This window comes from Panulirus ornatus, chromosome 15 (assembly GCF_036320965.1).
Source record: "Panulirus ornatus isolate Po-2019 chromosome 15, ASM3632096v1, whole genome shotgun sequence".
Taxonomy (NCBI): Eukaryota; Metazoa; Arthropoda; class Malacostraca; order Decapoda; family Palinuridae; genus Panulirus; species Panulirus ornatus.
Genome location: NC_092238.1, coordinates 33,717,975 through 33,744,240, shown reverse-complemented (window position 1 = coordinate 33,744,240; position 26,266 = coordinate 33,717,975). Strand labels below are relative to the sequence as shown.

At 37.7% G+C, this 26,266-nt stretch overlaps 1 long non-coding RNA gene across 1 annotated transcript in view; it reads left to right on the top strand.

Annotated features, from left to right (window-relative positions):
• The window catches only part of LOC139753849 (uncharacterized), a 427,945-nt gene extending 403,854 nt beyond the window's left edge, over positions 1–24,091 (top strand). Inside the window, exons 4-5 of the long non-coding RNA XR_011713779.1 lie at positions 21,063–21,230; positions 23,957–24,091. This is a non-coding gene — a long non-coding RNA (uncharacterized lncRNA). The remainder of the gene's footprint in view (positions 1–21,062; positions 21,231–23,956) is intronic.
• Positions 24,092–26,266: the final 2,175 nt, after the last annotated feature.

The following is a 26,266-nucleotide window of genomic DNA, read 5'->3' as shown; positions in this document are numbered from 1 at the left end:
CTTCAGATTTTAATGAAAATCTGGAAATATATGGTATTCTACATGGTGATTAAAGATATCGAGTCGAAAAACTGCATTTCGTAAAATTAAGCGCTTAATTACATACTTAATATTAATTATAATTATATTAGAATACTAATTACTCTAGTAATTACACGAATTTTAGGGTTTTGACCTCACATTCTTATGCAAAAGACGTAAAAGCATTTATGCTGAAATTTTCAGGATAATCTATTTTTTCAAAAAATCAATAAAAATCCAAGGCTATAGCCTTGGATAATATTTTGCTCCGATTTTCAACTTCTTCAGATTTTAATGAAAATCTGGGAATATATGGTATTCTACATGGTGATTAAGATATCGAGTCGAAAAGACTGCATATCGTAAAATTAAGCGCTTAATTACATACTTAATATTAATTATAATTATATTAGAATACTAATTACTCTAGTAATTACACGAATTTTAGGGTTTTGACCTCACATTCTTATGCAAAAGACGTAAAAGCATTTATGCTGAAATTTTCAGGATAATCTATTTTTTCAAAAAATCAATAAAAATCCAAGGCTATAGCCTTGGATAATATTTTGCTCCGATTTTCAACTTCTTCAGATTTTAATGAAAATCTGGGAATATATGGTATTCTACATGGTGATTAAGGATATCGAGTCGAAAAACTGCATTTCGTAAAATTAAGCGCTTAATTACATACTTAATATTAATTATAATTATATTAGAATACTAATTACTCTAGTAATTACACGAATTTTAAGGTTTTGACCTCACATTCTTATGCAAAAGACGTAAAAGCATTTATGCTGAAATTTTCAGGATAATCTATTTTTTCAAAAAATCAATAAAAATCCAAGGCTATAGCCTTGGATAATATTTTGCTCCGATTTTCAACTTCTTCAGATTTTAATGAAAATCTGGGAATATATGGTATTCTACATGGTGATTAAAGATATCGAGTCGAAAAACTGCATTTCGTAAAATTAAGCGCTTAATTACATACTTAATATTAATTATAATTATATTAGAATACTAATTACTCTAGTAATTACACGAATTTTAGGGTTTTGACCTCACATTCTTATGCAAAAGACGTAAAAGCATTTATGCTGAAATTTTCAGGATAATCTATTTTTTCAAAAAATCAATAAAAATCCAAGGCTATAGCCTTGGATAATATTTTCCTCAGATTTTCAATTTCTTCAGATTTTAATGAAAATCTGGGAATACGTGGTATTCTAGATGGTGATTAAGGATATCGAGTCAAAAGACTGCATATCGTAAAATTAAGCGCTTAATTATATACTGAATGTTAATTATAATTATATTAAAATACTAATTACTCCACTAATTACACAAATTTTAAGGTTTTGACCACAGATTCTTATTCAAAAGACGTAAAAGCATTTATGCTGAAATTTTCAGGATAATCTATTTTTTCAATAAAAATCCAAGGCTATAGCCTTGGATATTTTGCTCAGATTTTCAACTTCTTCAGATTTTAATGAAAATCTGGAAATATATGGTATTCTACATGGTGATTAAAGATATCGAGTCGAAAAACTGCATTTCGTAAATTTAAGCGCTTAATTACATACTTAATATTAATTATGATTATATTAGAATACTAATATTGCTCTAGTAATTACACGAATTTTAGGGTTTTGACCTCACATTCTTATGCAAAAGACGTAAAAGCATTTATGCTTAAATTTTCAGGATAATCTCTTTTTTCAAAAAATCAAGAAAAATCCAAGGCTATAGCCTTGGATAATATTTTGCTCCGATTTTCAACTTCTTCAGATTTTAATGAAAATCTGGGAATATATGGTATTCTACATGGTGATTAAAGATATCGAGTCGAAAAACTGCATTTCGTAAAATTAAGCGCTTAATTACATACTTAATATTAATTATAATTATATTAGAATACTAATTACTCTAGTAATTACACGAATTTTAGGGTTTTGACCTCACATTCTTATGCAAAAGACGTAAAAGCATTTATGCTGAAATTTTCAGGATAATCTATTTTTTCAAAAAATCAATAAAAATCCAAGGCTATAGCCTTGGATAATATTTTCCTCAGATTTTCAATTTCTTCAGATTTTAATGAAAATCTGGGAATACGTGGTATTCTAGATGGTGATTAAGGATATCGAGTCAAAAGACTGCATATCGTAAAATTAAGCGCTTAATTATATACTGAATGTTAATTATAATTATATTAAAATACTAATTACTCCACTAATTACACAAATTTTAAGGTTTTGACCACAGATTCTTATTCAAAAGACGTAAAAGCATTTATGCTGAAATTTTCAGGATAATCTATTTTTTCAAAAAATCAATAAAATCCAAGGCTATAGCCTTGGATAATATTTTGCTCCGATTTTCAACTTCTTCAGATTTTAATGAAAATCTGGAAATATATGGTATTCTACATGGTGATTAAAGATATCGAGTCGAAAAACTGCATTTCGTAAAATTAAGCGCTTAATTACATACTTAATATTAATTATGATTATATTAGAATACTAATTAGCTCTAGTAATTACACGAATTTTAGGGTTTTGACCTCACATTCTTATGCAAAAGACGTAAAAGCATTTATGCTTAAATTTTCAGGATAATCTCTTTTTTCAAAAAATCAAGAAAAATCCAAGGCTATAGCCTTGGATAATATTTTGCTCCGATTTTCAACTTCTTCAGATTTTAATGAAAATCTGGGAATATATGGTATTCTACATGGTGATTAAAGATATCGAGTCGAAAAACTGCATTTCGTAAAATTAAGCGCTTAATTACATACTTAATATTAATTATAATTATATTAGAATACTAATTACTCTAGTAATTACACGAATTTTAGGGTTTTGACCTCACATTCTTATGCAAAAGACGTAAAAGCATTTATGCTGAAATTTTCAGGATAATCTATTTTTTCAAAAAATCAATAAAAATCCAAGGCTATAGCCTTGGATAATATTTTCCTCAGATTTTCAATTTCTTCAGATTTTAATGAAAATCTGGGAATACGTGGTATTCTAGATGGTGATTAAGGATATCGAGTCAAAAGACTGCATATCGTAAAATTAAGCGCTTAATTATATACTGAATGTTAATTATAATTATATTAAAATACTAATTACTCCACTAATTACACAAATTTTAAGGTTTTGACCACAGATTCTTATTCAAAAGACGTAAAAGCATTTATGCTGAAATTTTCAGGATAATCTATTTTTTCAAAAAATCAATAAAAATCCAAGGCTATAGCCTTGGATAATATTTTCCTCAGATTTTCAATTTCTTCAGATTTTAATGAAAATCTGGGAATACGTGGTATTCTAGATGGTGATTAAGGATATCGAGTCAAAAGACTGCATATCGTAAAATTAAGCGCTTAATTATATACTGAATGTTAATTATAATTATATTAAAATACTAATTACTCCACTAATTACACAAATTTAAGGTTTTGACCACAGATTCTTATTCAAAAGACGTAAAAGCATTTATGCTGAAATTTTCAGGATAATCTATTTTTTCAAAAAATCAATAAATCAAGTAGCTGATTTTGCTCCGATTTTCAACTTCTTCAGATTTTAATGAAAATCTGGAAATATATGGTATTCTACATGGTGATTAAAGATATCGAGTCGAAAAACTGCATTTCGTAAAATTAAGCGCTTAATTACATACTTAATATTAATTATGATTATATTAGAATACTAATTAATGCTCTAGTAATTACACGAATTTTAGGGTTTTGACCTCACATTCTTATGCAAAAGACGTAAAAGCATTTATGCTTAAATTTTCAGGATAATCTCTTTTTTCAAAAAATCAAGAAAAATCCAAGGCTATAGCCTTGGATAATATTTTGCTCCGATTTTCAACTTCTTCAGATTTTAATGAAAATCTGGGAATATATGGTATTCTACATGGTGATTAAAGATATCGAGTCGAAAAACTGCATTTCGTAAAATTAAGCGCTTAATTACATACTTAATATTAATTATAATTATATTAGAATACTAATTACTCTAGTAATTACACGAATTTTAGGGTTTTGACCTCACATTCTTATGCAAAAGACGTAAAAGCATTTATGCTGAAATTTTCAGGATAATCTATTTTTTCAAAAAATCAATAAAATCCAAGGCTATAGCCTTGGATAATATTTTCCTCAGATTTTCAATTTCTTCAGATTTTAATGAAAATCTGGGAATACGTGGTATTCTAGATGGTGATTAAGGATATCGAGTCAAAAGACTGCATATCGTAAAATTAAGCGCTTAATTATATACTGAATGTTAATTATAATTATATTAAAATACTAATTACTCCACTAATTACACAAATTTTAAGGTTTTGACCACAGATTCTTATTCAAAAGACGTAAAAGCATTTATGCTGAAATTTTCAGGATAATCTATTTTTTCAAAAAATCAATAAAAATCCAAGGCTATAGCCTTGGATAATATTTTCCTCAGATTTTCAATTTCTTCAGATTTTAATGAAAATCTGGGAATACGTGGTATTCTAGATGGTGATTAAGGATATCGAGTCAAAAGACTGCATATCGTAAAATTAAGCGCTTAATTATATACTGAATGTTAATTATAATTATATTAAAATACTAATTACTCCACTAATTACACAAATTTTAAGGTTTTGACCACAGATTCTTATTCAAAAGACGTAAAAGCATTTATGCTGAAATTTTCAGGATAATCTATTTTTTCAAAAAATCAATAAATCAAGATATTTTGCTCCGATTTTCAACTTCTTCAGATTTTAATGAAAATCTGGAAATATATGGTATTCTACATGGTGATTAAAGATATCGAGTCGAAAAACTGCATTTCGTAAAATTAAGCGCTTAATTACATACTTAATATTAATTATGATTATATTAGAATACTAATTATTGCTCTAGTAATTACACGAATTTTAGGGTTTTGACCTCACATTCTTATGCAAAAGACGTAAAAGCATTTATGCTTAAATTTTCAGGATAATCTCTTTTTTCAAAAAATCAAGAAAAATCCAAGGCTATAGCCTTGGATAATATTTTGCTCCGATTTTCAACTTCTTCAGATTTTAATGAAAATCTGGGAATATATGGTATTCTACATGGTGATTAAAGATATCGAGTCGAAAAACTGCATTTCGTAAAATTAAGCGCTTAATTACATACTTAATATTAATTATAATTATATTAGAATACTAATTACTCTAGTAATTACACGAATTTTAGGGTTTTGACCTCACATTCTTATGCAAAAGACGTAAAAGCATTTATGCTGAAATTTTCAGGATAATCTATTTTTTCAAAAAATCAATAAAAATCCAAGGCTATAGCCTTGGATAATATTTTCCTCAGATTTTCAATTTCTTCAGATTTTAATGAAAATCTGGGAATACGTGGTATTCTAGATGGTGATTAAGGATATCGAGTCAAAAGACTGCATATCGTAAAATTAAGCGCTTAATTATATACTGAATGTTAATTATAATTATATTAAAATACTAATTACTCCACTAATTACACAAATTTTAAGGTTTTGACCACAGATTCTTATTCAAAAGACGTAAAAGCATTTATGCTGAAATTTTCAGGATAATCTATTTTTTCAAAAAATCAATAAAAATATTTTGCTCCGATTTTCAACTTCTTCAGATTTTAATGAAAATCTGGAAATATATGGTATTCTACATGGTGATTAAAGATATCGAGTCGAAAAACTGCATTTCGTAAAATTAAGCGCTTAATTACATACTTAATATTAATTATGATTATATTAGAATACTAATTATTGCTCTAGTAATTACACGAATTTTAGGGTTTTGACCTCACATTCTTATGCAAAAGACGTAAAAGCATTTATGCTTAAATTTTCAGGATAATCTCTTTTTTCAAAAAATCAAGAAAAATCCAAGGCTATAGCCTTGGATAATATTTTGCTCCGATTTTCAACTTCTTCAGATTTTAATGAAAATCTGGGAATATATGGTATTCTACATGGTGATTAAAGATATCGAGTCGAAAAACTGCATTTCGTAAAATTAAGCGCTTAATTACATACTTAATATTAATTATAATTATATTAGAATACTAATTACTCTAGTAATTACACGAATTTTAGGGTTTTGACCTCACATTCTTATGCAAAAGACGTAAAAGCATTTATGCTGAAATTTTCAGGATAATCTATTTTTTCAAAAAATCAATAAAAATCCAAGGCTATAGCCTTGGATAATATTTTCCTCAGATTTTCAATTTCTTCAGATTTTAATGAAAATCTGGGAATACGTGGTATTCTAGATGGTGATTAAGGATATCGAGTCAAAAGACTGCATATCGTAAAATTAAGCGCTTAATTATATACTGAATGTTAATTATAATTATATTAAAATACTAATTACTCCACTAATTACACAAATTTTAAGGTTTTGACCACAGATTCTTATTCAAAAGACGTAAAAGCATTTATGCTGAAATTTTCAGGATAATCTATTTTTTCAAAAAATCAATAAAAATATTTTGCTCCGATTTTCAACTTCTTCAGATTTTAATGAAAATCTGGAAATATATGGTATTCTACATGGTGATTAAAGATATCGAGTCGAAAAACTGCATTTCGTAAAATTAAGCGCTTAATTACATACTTAATATTAATTATGATTATATTAGAATACTAATTAATTGCTCTAGTAATTACACGAATTTTAGGGTTTTGACCTCACATTCTTATGCAAAAGACGTAAAAGCATTTATGCTTAAATTTTCAGGATAATCTCTTTTTTCAAAAAATCAAGAAAAATCCAAGGCTATAGCCTTGGATAATATTTTGCTCCGATTTTCAACTTCTTCAGATTTTAATGAAAATCTGGGAATATATGGTATTCTACATGGTGATTAAAGATATCGAGTCGAAAAACTGCATTTCGTAAAATTAAGCGCTTAATTACATACTTAATATTAATTATAATTATATTAGAATACTAATTACTCTAGTAATTACACGAATTTTAGGGTTTTGACCTCACATTCTTATGCAAAAGACGTAAAAGCATTTATGCTGAAATTTTCAGGATAATCTATTTTTTCAAAAAATCAATAAAAATCCAAGGCTATAGCCTTGGATAATATTTTCCTCAGATTTTCAATTTCTTCAGATTTTAATGAAAATCTGGGAATACGTGGTATTCTAGATGGTGATTAAGGATATCGAGTCAAAAGACTGCATATCGTAAAATTAAGCGCTTAATTATATACTGAATGTTAATTATAATTATATTAAAATACTAATTACTCCACTAATTACACAAATTTTAAGGTTTTGACCACAGATTCTTATTCAAAAGACGTAAAAGCATTTATGCTGAAATTTTCAGGATAATCTATTTTTTCAAAAAATCAAGATTTTCAACTTCTTCAGATTTTAATGAAAATCTGGAAATATATGGTATTCTACATGGTGATTAAAGATATCGAGTCGAAAAACTGCATTTCGTAAAATTAAGCGCTTAATTACATACTTAATATTAATTATGATTATATTAGAATACTAATTAATTGCTCTAGTAATTACACGAATTTTAGGGTTTTGACCTCACATTCTTATGCAAAAGACGTAAAAGAATTTATTCTTAAATTTTCAGGATAATCTCTTTTTTCAAAAAATCAAGAAAAATCCAAGGCTATAGCCTTGGATAATATTTTGCTCCGATTTTCAGCTTCTTCAGATTTTAATGAAAATCTGGGAATATATGGTATTCTACATGGTGATTAAAGATATCGAGTCGAAAAACTGCATTTCGTAAAATTAAGCGCTTAATTACATACTTAATATTAATTATAATTATATTAGAATACTAATTACTCTAGTAATTACACGAATTTTAGGGTTTTGACCTCACATTCTTATGCAAAAGACGTAAAAGCATTTATGCTGAAATTTTCAGGATAATCTATTTTTTCAAAAAATCAATAAAAATTTTCCTCAGATTTTCAATTTCTTCAGATTTTAATGAAAATCTGGGAATACGTGGTATTCTAGATGGTGATTAAGGATATCGAGTCAAAAGACTGCATATCGTAAAATTAAGCGCTTAATTATATACTGAATGTTAATTATAATTATATTAAAATACTAATTACTCCACTAATTACACAAATTTTAAGGTTTTGACCACAGATTCTTATTCAAAAGACGTAAAAGCATTTATGCTGAAATTTTCAGGATAATCTATTTTTTCAAAAAATCAATAATATTGGATAATATTTTCCTCAGATTTTCAATTTCTTCAGATTTTAATGAAAATCTGGGAATACGTGGTATTCTAGGTGGTGATTAAGGATATCGAGTCAAAAGACTGCATATCGTAAAATTAAGCGCTTAATTATATACTGAATGTTAATTATAATTATATTAAAATACTAATTACTCCACTAATTACACAAATTTTAAGGTTTTGACCACAGATTCTTATTCAAAAGACGTAAAAGCATTTATGCTGAAATTTTCAGGATAATCTATTTTTTCAAAAAATCAATAAAATCCAAGGCTATAGCCTTGGATAATATTGCTCCGATTTTCAACTTCTTCAGATTTTAATGAAAATCTGGAAATATATGGTATTCTACATGGTGATTAAAGATATCGAGTCGAAAAACTGCATTTCGTAAAATTAAGCGCTTAATTACATACTTAATATTAATTATGATTATATTAGAATACTAATTGCTCTAGTAATTACACGAATTTTAGGGTTTTGACCTCACATTCTTATGCAAAAGACGTAAAAGCATTTATGCTTAAATTTTCAGGATAATCTCTTTTTTCAAAAAATCAAGAAAAATCCAAGGCTATAGCCTTGGATAATATTTTGCTCCGATTTTCAACTTCTTCAGATTTTAATGAAAATCTGGGAATATATGGTATTCTACATGGTGATTAAAGATATCGAGTCGAAAAACTGCATTTCGTAAAATTAAGCGCTTAATTACATACTTAATATTAATTATAATTATATTAGAATACTAATTACTCTAGTAATTACACGAATTTTAGGGTTTTGACCTCACATTCTTATGCAAAAGACGTAAAAGCATTTATGCTGAAATTTTCAGGATAATCTATTTTTTCAAAAAATCAATAAAAATCCAAATATTTTCCTCAGATTTTCAATTTCTTCAGATTTTAATGAAAATCTGGGAATACGTGGTATTCTAGATGGTGATTAAGGATATCGAGTCAAAAGACTGCATATCGTAAAATTAAGCGCTTAATTATATACTGAATGTTAATTATAATTATATTAAAATACTAATTACTCCACTAATTACACAAATTTTAAGGTTTTGACCACAGATTCTTATTCAAAAGACGTAAAGCATTTATGCTGAAATTTTCAGGATAATCTATTTTTTCAAAAAATCAAAAATATTTTGCTCCGATTTTCAACTTCTTCAGATTTTAATGAAAATCTGGAAATATATGGTATTCTACATGGTGATTAAAGATATCGAGTCGAAAAACTGCATTTCGTAAAATTAAGCGCTTAATTACATACTTGATATTAATTATGATTATATTAGAATACTAATTGCTCTAGTAATTACACGAATTTTAGGGTTTTGACCTCACATTCTTATGCAAAAGACGTAAAAGCATTTATGCTTAAATTTTCAGGATAATCTCTTTTTTCAAAAAATCAAGAAAAATCCAAGGCTATAGCCTTGGATAATATTTTGCTCCGATTTTCAACTTCTTCAGATTTTAATGAAAATCTGAGAATACGTGGTATTCTATATGGTGATTAAGGATATCGAGTCAAAAGACTGCATATCGTAAAATTAAGCGCTTAATTACACAATATTAATTATAATTATATTAGAATACTAATTACTCGGCTAATTACACGAATTTTAAGGTTTTGACCACAGATTTTTATTCAGAAGACGTAAAAGCATTTATACTGAAATTTTCAGGATAATCTATTTTTTCAGAAAATCAAGAAAAATCCAATATTTTGGATGGAAAATATTTTGCTCCGATTTTTAACTTCTTCAGATTTTAATGAAAATCTGGGAATATGTGGTATTCTACATGGTGATTAATGATGTCGAGTCGAAACACTGCATTTTGTAAAATTAAGTGCTTAATTACATACTTAATATTAATTATAATTATATTAGAAGGAGTTTGAAACTTTAATGTTCTATACTTAGTTTCACGTCATATATATATATATATATATATATATATATATATATATATATATATATATATATATATATATAATATGACGTGAAACTAAGTATAGAACATTAAAGTTTCAAACTCCTATCAGTAAGTCGTAATTGGATCTAAATTAATGATACTTGTGAACATAGAAAATTAAAAGAAAAAAAACACACTCGTCAGTATTATAAAGCAAACCATTGCTTGACAGACCCCAATATAGTCGGCCAGACTCGTATATATTATGAACGATGATTTGATGGGGTTTTCTTTGGGGGGGAGGGGGATCAAATGTCCTCGTTCGAGGGGGGGTGGGATCAAATGGCCTCGTTCGAGGGGGGGTGGGATCAAATGTCCTCGTTCGAGGGGGGTGGGATCAAATGTCCTCGTTCGAGGGGGGGTGGGATCAAATGGCCTCGTTCGAGGGGGGTGGGATCAAATGTCCTCGTTCGAGGGGGGTGGGATCAAATGTCCTCGTTCGAGGGGGGTGGGATCAAATGTCCTCGTTCGAGGGGGGTGGGATCAAATGGCCTCGTTCGAGGGGGGTGGGATCAAATGTCCTCGTTCGAGGGGGGTGGGATCAAATGTCCTCGTTCGAGGGGGGTGGGATCAAATGTCCTCGTTCGAGGGGGGTGGGATCAAATGTCCTCGTTCGAGGGGGGTGGGATCAAATGTCCTCGTTCGAGGGGGGTGGGATCAAATGGCCTCGTTCGAGGGAGGGTGGGATCAAATGGCCTCGTTCGAGGGGGGTGGGATCAAATGTCCTCGTTCGAGGGGGGTGGGATCAAATGTCCTCGTTCGAGGGGGGTGGGATCAAATGGCCTCGTTCGAGGGGGGTGGGATCAAATGTCCTCGTTCGAGGGGGGTGGGATCAAATGGCCTCGTTCGAGGGGGTGGGATCAAATGTCCTCGTTCGAGGGGGGTGGGATCAAATGGCCTCGTTCGAGGGGGGTGGGATCAAATGTCCTCGTTCGAGGGGGGGTGGGATCAAATGTCCTCGTTCGAGGGGGGTAGGATCAAATGTCCTCGTTCGAGGGGGGTGGGATCAAATGGCCTCGTTCGAGGGGGGTGGGATCAAATGGCCTCGTTCGAGGGGGGTGGGATCAAATGTCCTCGTTCGAGGGGGGGTGGGATCAAATGGCCTCGTTCGAGGGGGGGTGGGATCAAATGGCCTCGTTCGAGGGGCAAGGGACATTATTTTCCTCTTCTGTGTTACATTATCTGGGGAAGATTATGTTCCATAGTTCTGTAAGACATGACATGTGTGAAATGTTGGTATGGTGACGTGTTTCCGTGGCCAGTCGGTCAAGATGTGTGTGTGTATACGGGGCGCGTGTGAGCCACGCCTGAAGTGAGGGCAGGTGTTTTACCATACCTAGTTCCTCTTCTCACATGCCTCTTGTCTAGGTACTTATCATATAATATATATATATATATATATATATATATATATATATATATATATATATATATATATATATATATATATATATATATATCATTCCTATGAGTACACGGGGAATGTGAAACATGATAAGTTCCCAAGTGCATTTTCGTGCAATAATCACATCATCAGGGGAGACACAAGAGAGGATTATAACAGTCAGTTGATATGCATCGAAGAGACGAAGCTAGGACGCCATTTGGTAAACATGCGAAGCGAGATAGCGCCAAGAATAGACTAAGCCACCGCCTCGTATCCTCACACTAGCTCTAGGTGTATAAGGCACCGAAACCATAGTTCCTCGACCAAGTCCCACACACCTTGTGGTGGGTGTCTGTCCCCTGACAGCTTCATATGCACTGGTTCAGTCCAATGACAGAACGTCTCGCCGCCCCCTCTATACCACATCACTCATCCTTCTTCTTCTTCTTCTTCTTCTTCTTCTTCTTCTTCTTCTTCTCGAGGTGTTTCGTGCTACTGGTGACAATTCTCGCTGTCTCTTTCCCTCCTCCTCTTCCTCTTCATTACTGTGTTGATGAATCATTTTTCTCAGTGTCCAGAGCCAAATATTTAGTCTCTCATCTTTCCTTGAGCGGCAAATGAGGAAGTTTCTTTGTGCTTGTGGTACATGATAACGAGAGAGAGAGAGAGAGAGAGAGAGAGAGAGAGAGAGAGAGAGAGAGAGAGAGAGAGAGAGAGAGAGTCTAACTTTTCTTACCGGGAGACGTAAAGAGATATGAGGAACTCCGTTGTCTTAGTAAAGATCACAGATAACACAGTCTGTGCAACAAAGGTGGGCAGAGATAGGAGAACGATGAGAGAGAGAGAGAGAGAGAGAGAGAGAGAGAGAGAGAGAGAGAGAGAGAGAGAGAGAGGTTAATGGGAAGGGAAGGTGCTGCTTAACTCAGCGGGAGACAGGAGATCATAGAACACTGGAAGGAGGTGAAGAACACATTCAGGAGGTTGTTTGTGGATCACAGAACATGAGAAAGAGGTGAAGAACACATTCAAGAAGTTGTTTGTGGATCACAGAAGACGGGAGGGAGGTGAAGAACACATTCAAGAGGTGGCTGATGGATCGTGTTACATGGGAAGATGGTGAAGAAGAACAACTGTGTTATGGATGGATACACAACCGAACGCGAGACTTCTGTGCTGAAGATGTTCTCTCTCTCTCTCTCTCTCTCTCTCTCTCTCTCTCTCTCTCTCTCTCTCTCTCTCTCATTCGACGCCTTTCCTAACCCACCCTCGGCTTCTCTGGCGAGGCTTGCCGACGCGCCTTGATACTTCGACCGCCTTCCCCTCGTCAGACGCAGCCGGGTGAAGGAAGGGAAGAGGGGAGGAGGGAGGGAGTGAGGGGGTGTATGCAAATGCCACACACACACACACACACGACCTTTTAAAACATTAATGTCACGCCTCAGCTCCAGTGCCGCTTCCCCACGGGTTACATCTTCCAAGACGGATATCCCCCTCCCTCCTGCGTCTCTCCTCTGATCACACAGCCCCGGGGATGCTGTGATCAAAGCCGAGATGCGAAGGTCAGAGCGAGAATTCTGAGATCACATTAAGGGTGCTGAGATCACGCTGAGGGTGCTAGGATCACATGAAGGGTGCTGAGATCACGCTGAGGGTGCTGGGATCACATGAAGGGTGCTGAGATCACGCTGAGGGTGCTGGGATCACATGAAGGGTGCTGAGATCACGCTGAGGGTGCTGGGATCACATGAAGGGTGCTGAGATCACGCTGAGGGTGCTGGGATCACATGAAGGGTGCTGAGATCACATGAAGGGTGCTAGGATCACATGAAGGGTGCTGAGATCACGCTGAGGGTGCTGGGATCACATGAAGGGTGCTGAGATCACATGAAGGGTGCTAGGATCACATGAAGGGTGCTGAGATCACGCTGAGGGTGCTAGGATCACATGAAGGGTGCTGAGATCACGCCGCTGAGGGTGCTGGGATGACATGAAGGGTACTGAGATCACGCTGAGGGTGCTGGGATCACATGAAGGGTGCTGAGATCACGCTGAGGGTGCTAGGATTACATGAAGGGTGCAGAGATCACAGCTCAGGATGTTATTAACACAGTCACAACGCTTTGATCACACACACACACACACACACACACACACAAAACACATTGCTCTTGACCCTCAGTCACGGGTTAACGATTGTTAACCCCACTTAAAGAACCACTGTTGAATAGACTGACACATCAACCTGTAAAGAGACATTAGGACCACTGAAGTAAACCACCCTTAAATATACGTAGTGACCACTGTGATAAATCACTGAGGGATACGTAAAGACCATTAAGGTAAAGCACTCTTAAAGACACATAAAGACCAGTAAGGTAAATTATCTTTTAAGGGAACGTATGGTAAAACACCCTTAAGAACCATCACCATCTTTACCTCATTACAGCCATACCCATTATTCTCACTAGGGGGAGGCAGGTCGTCTTTAAGTTGACGTAAACTTCTCCCCTTAAGGCCCTTAACGCTTCGTTACCCCTGTCGTAGTTACAACACGGTAGTTACCGTGTTGTAGGCACGGTCGTTACCGGAGGTGTTGTCGTGGTTAACACCCTCCATCAACCATTTGATTTGACCTGGCCAACTGTAGGTCAGAGGAGGAACTTGATACATCGATCCCTGGTCTCTTCTGACGACGGTGTTTCCCAAAACAGCGCCACTCGGTAACACTGCGAGGGGCTCTCTCTCAGCCCCCTCCTCCATGCCTGCTACATTGAGGTACTGTAGGTCAGCGACTGGGTAGCGTGCGACGAGGGTACGAGAGGGAGGGGGAGGGAAAGGGAGGAGAGATACGTTATCTGGAGTGGACTTCAAAAGGCCTCTACAAGTATGTCTACCCCTGTAGCTTCGTGAGATATGGCTGGCTGGCTAGTGGTGGCGTGTGTGTGTGGATGTGGTGTGTGTGTGTGTGTGTGTTTGTGGAGTGGTGAGTGACGGATATAGTTAGGTAGTGATATATGGAGTGGAAAGAGGGGGGAGAGGAGCGAATGTGGGTTGTTGTTTTGCTGTTGTAGGTTGAGAGAGAGAGAGAGAGAGAGAGAGAGAGAGAGAGACCTTGCTGGTCGGTTCAAGATAACTTTGTTTCGCGGTGAGGGACGCCGGCACCGCTGAACTGCAACGAGAGGCGAATGAGAGCATATAGAAGGGAGAGGAGTAGACGAGGACGACGGAGGAAGGGATATAAGGGAATGGAGGAGAAGGTGAGGGTGAGGTTAGGCGACGAAGGGGAATAGGAGGATACAGTATGGGAGAATAAGAAGAGGAAGGAGGGTTAGGGAAGGACATGATGGATGGCGAAGAAGTTTAGGATTCCTCCATCACCCTGTTGTCTTCATCTCGTACAGTGATTTCAGTCGAGACAAGTTATTTCGAGTGTCAGGTGAGTGAACTACAGGTTGGATAGTTATAAATTTACCATCACTGCTAACTTCCTCTTTTTTTTGGGGGGGTTTAAGTTAGGTCCCTCCAGATGCTGAGGTATGGGTCGATCATAAGAGTACGTAAAGATATCTTTTGATCCTTCGAAGATGTGGTGTGTTGATCTTGTGTGTGTGTGTGTGTGTGTGTGTGTTTTGTGTGTGTCTTACCTTCACAAATATCGTCAATAACGTGATAAACGTTGAGGTCTTAAAGGCGTTTCTCCGTCATAAGTTGCCGGGTGGGGGACAACACTACGTGCCATCGTGTCCCTCATCCCTCAGGTGGTTCAAAGGTGGGTCATCGTCTGCCTTCCTCCTCAGCAGTGACCTGCTGAAAATCGTGAAAGAAAGGACCCTACGGTGAATGCAGTGAAAGACACTGTCGTTTTACATTACATATAAACCACATAGCCACAGGTCCTGTGTGTGTGTGTGTGTGTGTAGTCTTATCGTATTAGAAGGAACCCATGGATTGTCCTCACGTACAGAACCATTTCTTGGAGAGGGAGGGAGGGAGGAACTTAAGGAGTGTAGTAATATGTTCCGATTCTTTTCATCCGTTTAGTTCAATAGCCTCAAGTGCGCGCACACACACACACACACACACACACACACACACCAGTTCCGCCATCCACCTAACCACGTTGAGCCCAGGGTCGCACGCCGGGAAAATAACACTTGGGGTTCGCTTCGTCCCCGGGAAAAATTATCTTTATCTTAGTGGTCTTCAAGATGCCCGAGTTACCCGCTAATGTTTCTTTCCGGAACTTGAACTAACTCCCTAAGTCAATCTCTGGCTCGCTTGGTCTCTGTGTAACGTAATTTGGCGACTTGAAATTTCATTAAGGCTTTGCTGGAGGTTCGAGTTAGCGTAACCCGGCCAAGCGTGAGGGCGATCCTCCTCGAATTTGGTCGAAAGATTCAATTTTTTTTTCCCCGTTTTCAAACGTTATGCGACTGGGGGGGAGGTACGGTCGCCGCCGCCAGGGTACCTGTGATCCACTGAACAAATACGGTTCAGCGCCAGAGTGGCAGGCAGAGCGGCGGGGAGGCCCGGAGCTGAAAACTATCGCCTCCCATCAGGCGCGGAAGCCAATATGGCTTTATGGGCGTCACGTAATCTATCCTTTGTTTGTATTGGGATCAGTTGCCGTCAGATGGATGCGTTTTCGATCGACGACCCGACCGGATTAGATTTGCGACCGCCGATACATACATCTTAATGGCCATCTTGAGCGAGCAAGAGAGACAGAGAGAGAGAGAGAGGTACTATATATTTCCCGGTGCCTGGTGACTGTGAGGAAATACAAGTAAACACAAGCCAGTCTCCCGGTGCCTGGTGACCGTGAAAAAAAAGATATATATACAACACAGGCCAGACTGAATTTACATTTTGGTGCCGGATGACTGTGAAAATATCCTAAAAATGACTGGTGGGTGGCGGGAAAATTCACGTTAGCAGAATGCACACATTCTTAATCATTTTAATGGTTTTTTGGGGGTTAGGGAGGGGGAGGGGGAAAGCAGTACTCATACACATAAAAGTGAATCAAATGCGCCCATTTTGAGCGGCGACGCCATGGGTGTAATGATCTGTGGTGTTTTGATGTCATTCGGAGTTGGTGATCCCCTTTGACCTGACTTGTTCTAAGGGGTTTATGTCAAAGGCCAGGCCATCTTTGAAGAGCCGTGCGCGTGTGGTGTCGTGCCCAAAGGTCGTACCGTCGTGCCTAAGGGTAAGTGGTAGTACTACTGTCGTGTTTAGGAGGTTGAAATGAATGGAGATAAAAGAGGATTCGTGTGTCTGTCGTTGCTGAAGACCATATGCTCACACCCACCTCCCCTTTCCCTCGGACACAGCACGAGGGGATATTGAGGAGTGTACCTTAAAGCACACTTGGATTCTACGACCACTTATGAAGGGTTGGGTATTAACACACACACACACACACACACACACACAAAGAATAAATAAATCCATTTCCCTCCCAGCGTTCAGTTAGTGATTTAAATCTCAACCTGTTTTTTTTTTATCAGCATAGAGTCAACTGCGTTGCCGCGCGCTCCCTCCCCCTCCCTCCACCTCTTCCACCCACCACTTCAACTCCACTTCAATCTCTCGATTTTCCCCTCCCTCCCTCCCTCTATGCCTCCTCCTCCTCACCTCACCTTCCCTCCTACCCCTCCATTTTACACTCCAGCCCCCGTCACACCTCCCCCTTCCCCAGCTGGTGGTGGAAACCACCACCAGCTGGCTATCTGGTCCAGTGTGGTCCGCTGTCGTGTAAGGCTCCACCGCGGAGACCGACCCGTGTTTACCCGCTCTTATCCCGGTTGGGGGGAGGGGGGGTTTAACAGGGGGGGGGGGTTGCCAGGTTCTGCTGAAAACACATGTTCTTTGAACTCCATTTTGATGTCTGTGCTCATAGAACGCAGGTGAGGGGGATATATTTATATATGAATTTATATATATATATATATATATATATTTATATAATATATATATATATATCTTTTCTTTCAAACTATTCGCCATTTCCCGCATTAGCGAGGTAGCGTTAAGAACAGAGGACTGGGCCTTTGAGGAAATATCCTCACCTGGCCCCCTTCTCTGTCCCTTCTTTTGGAAAATATGAAAAAAAAAAAAACAGGGGAGGATTTCCAGCCCCCCGCTCCCTCCCCTTTTAGTCGCCTTCTACGACACGCAGGGAATACGTGGGAAGTATTCTTTCTCCCCTATCCCCAGGATATCTGTGTGTGTGTGTGTGTGTGTTTCTGTATGTGTGTGTGTGTGTGTGTGTGTGTGTGTGTGTGTGTGTGTGTGTGTGTGTGTTTCTGTATGTGTGTGTGTGTTTCTGTATGTGTGTGTGTCTGTATGTGTGTGTGTGTGTGTGTATGTGTTTCTTTTCTTCATCCTGTAATTACATATAATCTGTCATGGCGTCACTTGATCCCTCCTTTTATGAATTCTATAAACTCATTCCATGACGAATTATTTCTATCCTCGATTCACTTACGTCTCAGTTCCTCTTCTAAAGTAAATTACTATTGTGAAACGGGTGAAACAAGATGAAAAAGAATAAGCTCTTAAGACTGGAAGAGGTTTATATATAACAAAAAAAAACTATGAATTATGAAACAGACTCGGGCTGAAATACGAATTGTTACAGCAATTAGTGAAAAATATCCGGTGAAGTTAGGAAAAAAAAAGGTACTGTGAAAACAAACACTCGTATAGTGTATATGAAGCACGATTTTCATTAGTGAAATCCAATCCTCTGAAAGAGATATAAATATAAAAGTATAAATGAGAGCATTGCAACCGTCAGCCAAAAAAAAGGCGGTTAAGTCTACCCAGCGGAGGAGGCTAGAGGTGTTCGAACCCGTTGATAGATCTGTGGCTTCGTCTTCGTCACGGATAGTGATTCAGGATTGTGAGGCCAAGTCTAGCAATACAAAGGGAGAGTCAGGAAGCGAATGTGTCATTGTGTAAATGGATGTGTCGTGAGACATTACTCACGACCGCTTGGTGGTTGCGAGAGGCAGTGTGTATGTAGCCGGTGAACAGCAACGGCGTTCGGAGACGGGCGTCATTGCGTAAGGCTTTTCATACATGTTCATAAATCCGGTGATTCAAAAAGCGTAAACTGACCATCCACGCAAGGAGCATCAAGTTCCAACACTTTTGTTCATTAAATATAAATCGGGATCGAAATGCCCCAGAAGGAGTGGAGGTAAATATTCAGCTTCTGAAGATGATTATAATCGTGATTTCTAGAAAACGTCTTTCAAAACATATTTTTTAAAATCCTAGGATTGAACGCAAGTGGCCGAGGTACATGAATTTAATGAACATAATTTGGACTTTATAGTGATTTAAGGAAGCGAAGAAAATTAGCGAAGAAATTTTCCCAATATTTTCAGGGGCAACTGCTGTGTTTGAGTTCGTATTTTGTATTAAATCATTTCCCGGTGACGTAATCTTCATACGTGTTTGAGTTCTAATGTTGACTAATTCGACATGGAAACGATATTCGTTCATGTGTGCATATTTATGTATTTCGACATTTTATTTATTTATTTTATTATTCTTAGTCGTTGTCTCCCGCGTCAGCGAGGTAGCGCAAGGAAACAGACGAAGGAATGGCCCAACCCACCCACATACACATGTATATACATACACTTACACACACGCACATACATTCCTATACATTTCAACGTATACATACCTATATATACAGAGACATATACATATATACACATGCACATATTCATACGTGCTGTCTTCATCCATTCTCGTCGCCACCATGCCCCTCTACCCCCGCACGTAGCTTCGTCTCTTCGATATATAACAACTGACTTTTATTTCTCTCTTGTGTCTCCCCTGATGATGTGATTATTACACGAAAGTGCACTTGGGAACTTATCGTGTTTCATTTTCCCCGTGGACTGATAGGAATATATATATATATATATATATATATATATATATATATATATATATATATATATATATATATATATATATATATCATAATGCCCTCTAACAGCAAGGACTCGAACCCGGGACCTTTGCGTGGAAATATTTGATGGAGCAGATAAGACGATGGATAAAGAGCAGAATTCTGCGGCTTCTGTCTCTCATTGAGGAATACGTCATAACGGCCAGTCCTCGTGTGGCCTCGTGTCCACACAGCAGCTATAGGAAGCAGCGGCCACACTCGACCCTGGGACACACACACACACACACACACACACACACACACACACCTTGTATATAGATAGATAGCTAGATTGATAGACAATTCTGAGAGTGCAGACGATGTTTTTTTGTTTTCTTTTTAGCCCGTAGAGAGAGAGAGAGAGAGAGAGAGAGAGAGAGAGAGAGAGAGAGAGAGAGAGTAAAGCAAGCAGCAGAAACCACGAAGGCAAAGAAAACGTGAGGTACAGCCAACTTAGGTTGAGAACCATGATGTTCACCCACATGGGATTAGATCGGGTTAAATCACAGATGACCTCTTGACCTTATAGCAGAGTGGGGGTGCCAACCCCTTTATTATTGTCCATATCAGTGATGTAGAAAATAAAGAAAAAGAAAAAAAAATACATTCAGACATCATGTTATACATTGAATGACAGTGAGGTTCATCTTTCTTGCATTGTATTGACGTGCCGCATATCATGGGGGAGTGACAAGGCCGGTATTCCCACCGTTTCAGTGTTGATGTGTGGCCCTTGTTGGTAATGACTTGTATGTCGTAAGCACGTTACACGCCTCACCTGTGTGAATATAAACATAAGGAGAATTTCTGATGTTGAAACCCGCGGTGTTCAAACTTGCCGTGTTAAAAGTTCGGGTTTGCCCTTATTTCACTGAACATGCAGGAGGGTGAAAGGAGGGCAAAGAATAGAGTGAATTGGAGCGATGTGGTATACCGGGGTTGGCGTGCTGTCAGTGGATTGAATCAAGGCATGTGTATGGGGGTGGGTTGGGCCATATATATATATATATATATATATATATATATATATATATATATATATATATATATATATATATACCCTGTGTTCGTATTTCCATTGTTGAAATTTCTGATGTTAAGATTTCCAGCATTAGATTCTGCAGAGCTAAAATTTCCATTGTTAAAATCTCCATTGCTAAAAATTCCATTGTTAAAATCTCCATTGCTAAAAATTCCATTGTTAAAATCTCCATTGCTAACATTTCCATTGTTAAATTCTCCATTGCTGAAAATCCCATTGTTAAAATCTCCATTGCTAAGATTTCTAAGGTTATATACTTTTTCTCTGTTCATATCCACAGTATCATAATTTCCAGTGTTTAAAAGAAATCTCTAATATCAAATAATGTTGAATTTTGAATTCCAGGTTACGCCTCGGAAGAAAATGAAACCAGGGTTGACTGAAAGAAATGGCGAGAGGCAACATAGTGGTGGGATCCTGGAAGACAAAGAAAAAAAAATGTATGGTCTCTTCTGAGAAAGATCTCAATGAAGACGTTTCCAGACTTCATATGCCATCACCTTGGCTTTCCAGGTAACACTCCAGCCACATTTTCTATTTTCCCCCCTTGAGCTTCTTGGTATAATAGTGTGCTTGTATAATCTCTCGCCTCTCCTTCTATTTACCTGCAAGCCCATCTCATGCTCCACATCAGTTACTTTAACTTTATTATTATTTTTTCTTTTTTCGTTTCTTAATCCTAACACACACACTCTCTCTCTCTCTCTCTCTCTCTCTCTCTCTCTCTCTCTCTCTCTCTCTCTCTCTCTCTCTCTCTCTCTCTCTCTGTCTCCATGCCTATCCCTCTTTTCTTGATCCAAATTCTATTTTCTTATGATCTAACCAAGGATTTTATTGCCATTCCTATTTTATAAAGCTGTTTTTTTTCTTTCATTGAACTTCAGGATATCTTTCTGTATAGAACGAGACACAGTCTTTACATGGAAGCCTCTATGAAGTGTTGAAAATCCCTGAGGATTGTAGAAAGTCTGTCAGAGAGAAGTGTTAGAAGTTGTTGAAAATGTCTGAGGAATTTAGGAAGTCCCAGTAAAGTGAAGAAAGAGGGTTAAGACTAGAAAATCTTTATATGTATTAGACGAAGTCCACAAGGAATGGAGGAAGTTAGTTAGGCCTGTAAAAAAAAAAATGAGGAAACTCCATCGCACCTTAAGAAGCCCCTATTTGATGTAGAAAGTACCCTAAGAAATAGAAGAAATCCTTAGAACTACGAAAAGTTCTCGAGACCTGTAGAAGGTCCTTAAGTCCAAGGAGAAATATCAAAGGACTTCAGCAAAGTCCCCTTAAGACTGTATATAAAGTCCCCCTACGACCTTCAGAACACTCTAACAACTTACAGGACTTCAGGAAACCTTGAGAAACCCAGTGCCGTGGGAGCTTTCGGGAATACTCCCACGTAAGCATCTGTTGTCCGTAATATTGTTCCAGGAATGGTAAATAAAGACTTCATATGGCGACCTCTGTAAGCAGGTGGTGGCTGACCTCCCGGATGCTCTCTGCTAAACCAGTTAAGCTTACCAGTCGCTAAGTCTTCGTCCTTCCCCGGTCTTGTACCTCCTCCTGCTTCCTACTCTTCCTCCTCCTCCTCCTCCTCCTCCTGCTTCCTACTCTTCCTCCTCCTCCTCCTCCTCCTGCTTCCTCCTCCTTCTCCTCCTCCTCCTCTTACCACTGCTTCCGCTCCTCCTACTCAGACAAAGAACTGTGTCTTAAAAAAAAAAACCACTTCCTTGCGAGACAAGGATTTCAAAGAGCGACACATCCATATGTCCTGACAAACCCAAATATGATCGTAAAACGGCAATTTTTTTTCTAATGCATGAAACGGGGAGGACTGAAGGGGGAAAAAAATAAGCTTCAGGAATTTCCATTTGCCAAAAACACCGTCTCCAGGTAATACTTGGCAACTGAAGCTTTTTTTTTTCTCTTTTTTTTTCCTCCTCCTTCAGTCCAGCGAGCCAAAGGAAACATCACGAGCTTTCCCGATCGCCAAAGTCTACCCTGGAAAAGAAGGAACAGAGAAGGGGGCCATGTGAGGATATTCCCTCAAAGGCCCAGTCCACTGTTCTTAACGCTACCTCGCTAACGCGGGAAATGGCGAATAGTATGAAAGATATATATATATATATATATATATATATATATATATATATATATATATATATATATATATATATATATACCTCAGTTGACGCACCTTTGTATTTCATTGTTTTTCTTTAGCAAAAGAGAAGAGCTATCAAACTATGTTAAAAAAAAAGAAAAAAGAAAAATCACTGCTTCAATCATAGCTGCCATTCTCTGGTAGAGGATTCTGTAGGTTACTTCTGATACGTCCTTCGGCCCAGAGCCACTCACGGCAGCGATAGGAAGTTGGAATATCATTACCCGACATTACCATACCAGATGTTCCCCTCTAGACGAAGTGAGGTATACGAGGGGCAAGGGTAAGAGGGCCCTCCCTGGCATCCCTCTGTGTCCAACCGACGCAAGAGATCGTGTCTTTATACAAGGAGGAACTGGGAGAGGCTCTCGTGGCCTCCATAATGTGGAAAAGCTAATGAAGTTCCGTATTTTGAAAGCTAAGGAAGTGCCGTGTTTTTGAAAGCTAAGGAAGTTCCGTGTTTTGTAAGCTAAGGAAGTTCCGCATTTTGAAAGCTAAGGAAGTGCCGTATTTTTGAAAACTAATGAAGTTCCGTATTTTGAAAGCTAAGGAAGTTCCGTATTTTGAAAGCTGAGGAAGTTCCGTATTTTGAAAGATAAGGAAATTCCGTATTTTGAAAGCTAACGAAGTTCCTTACAGTTAAAGTTAATGAAGTTAGTGCAAATATTTTTCCTTTAGTGTGGGTTAGGGTGATACATCTCTCTCAAAATTCATATTCTAATTTCGTCAAATAATTACTTTATTAATGAACTATGACTTTCCCTTGTTTTGATTTTTATGATAATAGAATTAACACAAAAATGTTTTAAAATGACATTGATAAGTAAGGAACATAACATATTAAAATTTAGATGTCATCATTCATCAGTAGTTGACTTTCTGTCCACATTACAATTGCTCTTTAAGAACACAGACCTTAAAAATGTACATATACATGAATGTATACAGGCATATTCAATCATACTGAAGCTATAAATATTATAGAAGTCATGTCATGCCTCAGTATAATATAGCCACTGGCCACAGAACAGAACGGCTCAAGTGTAAACATTCCCATTTTCTTTTTCTTCCTTTTTTTCAGCATATTCGCGTTCACCTTCCCTGGCTGGCTATGAGAACTCACCTCTTCGTTACTTGACTGTGATCTGTCCTCCCCAGCAGGCCTAAAGACAACGAATTGGAAACTCTGACAGCACGAGACAACGACAGCAGAAATCTTACAGTAAGTGTTGATCACCGAAAACCGTTTTCTTTGATGAAATTATGAAGGTAGAGCAGTTGTGGTGGAGTAAGCGATGTAAACGGATTCGTAAGATGATTGCGCCCGAATTTCCAACGTTGAAATTAGTTACGTAGATTTGTATGATAGGAATTAACAGACAAACACCAAGTCTGCTCATTACACCTGAAATCGTGTATCCCTGTATGTTATATATATATATATATATATATATATATATATATATATATATATATATATATACATATGTGTGTGTGTGTGTGTGTGTGTATGTGGGTTGGTTGGGCCATTCTTTCGTCTGTTTCCTTGCGCTACCTCGCTAACGCAGGAGACAGCGACAAAGCAAAATAAATAAATAAAAATACTATATATCAGGGCGTGTTCAATTTTTTTTTTTTTTTACCATTGATGGTTACAACTTGATGGCCCTTATGACCCCGGCCACTCGTTAGGCTTAAAGCTAAAACCCCCCCTCTCTCACCTCCGCCTCACCATCCCTACCCTCACCTTCCCTCCATAAAAAAAATATATATATATATATGACCGACCGTCCGGCAGTCGAGATCTTCCGTTCTCGGATCAACCCCCCCCCCCCCCCCCCCCGATCTTGCCCATCACCACTGACGCTGGAGTAAATGAACGACTTAACCATCTCTTTTCTCTCTTTTTTTTTTCTTTCTTCTTCTCCCTTGTGCTTACGATGTATTGTTTCTGTCCAGCTTTGTTCAAGAAGATATTATGAGGGAGTGGCATTAAGGCCTGTACAGCGTGGGTGAACAAAGGGTTGGGTGATGTGGAATGGGGCTGGTGTGGATGGGACGGAAAAGGGGGGAAAACAGTGGGCTAGGCTAAGAAAGGGTGGTGTGTGTGAATAGGGCTGGTGGTGTTAGCGTCAGCATGCTTGGTAAGGTGAGGGAAGGGTGGGCTGATATTCTTTGTGTCAGCATGGCTACTAGAGGAGGAGGTAATGTTTGTGTCAGCATGGCTTTTAGGGGAGGGGCTGATGTGTTGTCAGTTAGGCTTCTACGTGAGGAGGGGCTGATGTGTTGTCAGCCAGGCTACTGCGGAAGGAGGGGCTGACGTGTTGTCAGCTAGGCTTCTACGGGAGGAGGGGCTGATGTGTTGTCAGCTAGGCTACTGCGAGAGGAGGGGCTGATGTGTTGTCAGCTAAGTTACTGCGGGAGGAGGGGCTGATGTGTTGTCAGCTAGATGCTGACGTCGTTAGCGTCAGCATGTCTGCTGGAGGAAGGGCCTGGCCTTGTTAGCGTCAGCATAGCTGAAGTTAAGCAAGTAACTAGTTAGGAAAGATGGCAAGAAGTACTTTTTCTAGAATAGGAGTGTTGAGTAACGTGAATAAACTTCGTTATATGAGATGGTGAATTTGGACAGAGCCACAGAAGTTGTAGAAAAATGTACGATCGTAGAGAAAGATCAAGAGATGGGGAGACCCAAGGGTATAGAACACTCTCCTCGTACTGTAGATACAGGAGATTACACACTTCGCCTAGAAAAAAAAAGAAAAAACAAGAAAAAGAAAAAAACAGACTTCTTTTTCCCTCCCCTTGGCAGAACGCCTTTGTGCTGTCCATCGCTAAGAGAGTGATGACCCCTTCTGAACTCCTCTCTCTCTCTCTCTCTCTCTCTCTCTCTCTCTCTCTCTCTCTCTCTCTCTCTCTCTCTCTCTCTCTCTCTCTCTCTCTCTCTCTCTCCCTCCTCCCCCCCCCTCTCTCTCTCTCTCTCTCTCTCTCTCTCTCTCTCTCTCTCTCTCTCTCTCTCTCTCTCTCTCTCTCTCATGATATCTTTTCCTCTCTTTGAATCTCCGCCATTAAGTCTCTCACGTTTTCGACCGCTTCTTTTTCTAAAGTCTCGTTTTCTCGTATCTGATCACCTCGATGGCTTTCCCCAGTGCTAGATCTGCTCGTGATGTGTTCCATGTGATTGGCCTACAGTACCTTTGTATGGCGCGTATTGATGACACTTTTATCATAGCCTTCCACGTCTCCAGATCATTCTACAGGGTGTGGCATAAGTCGTAGCCTTCCACGTCTCCAGATCATTCTACAGGGTGTGGCATAAGTCGTAGCCTTCCACGTCTCCAGATCATTCTACAGGGTGTGGCATAAGTCGTAGCCTTCATCGTCTCCAGATCAT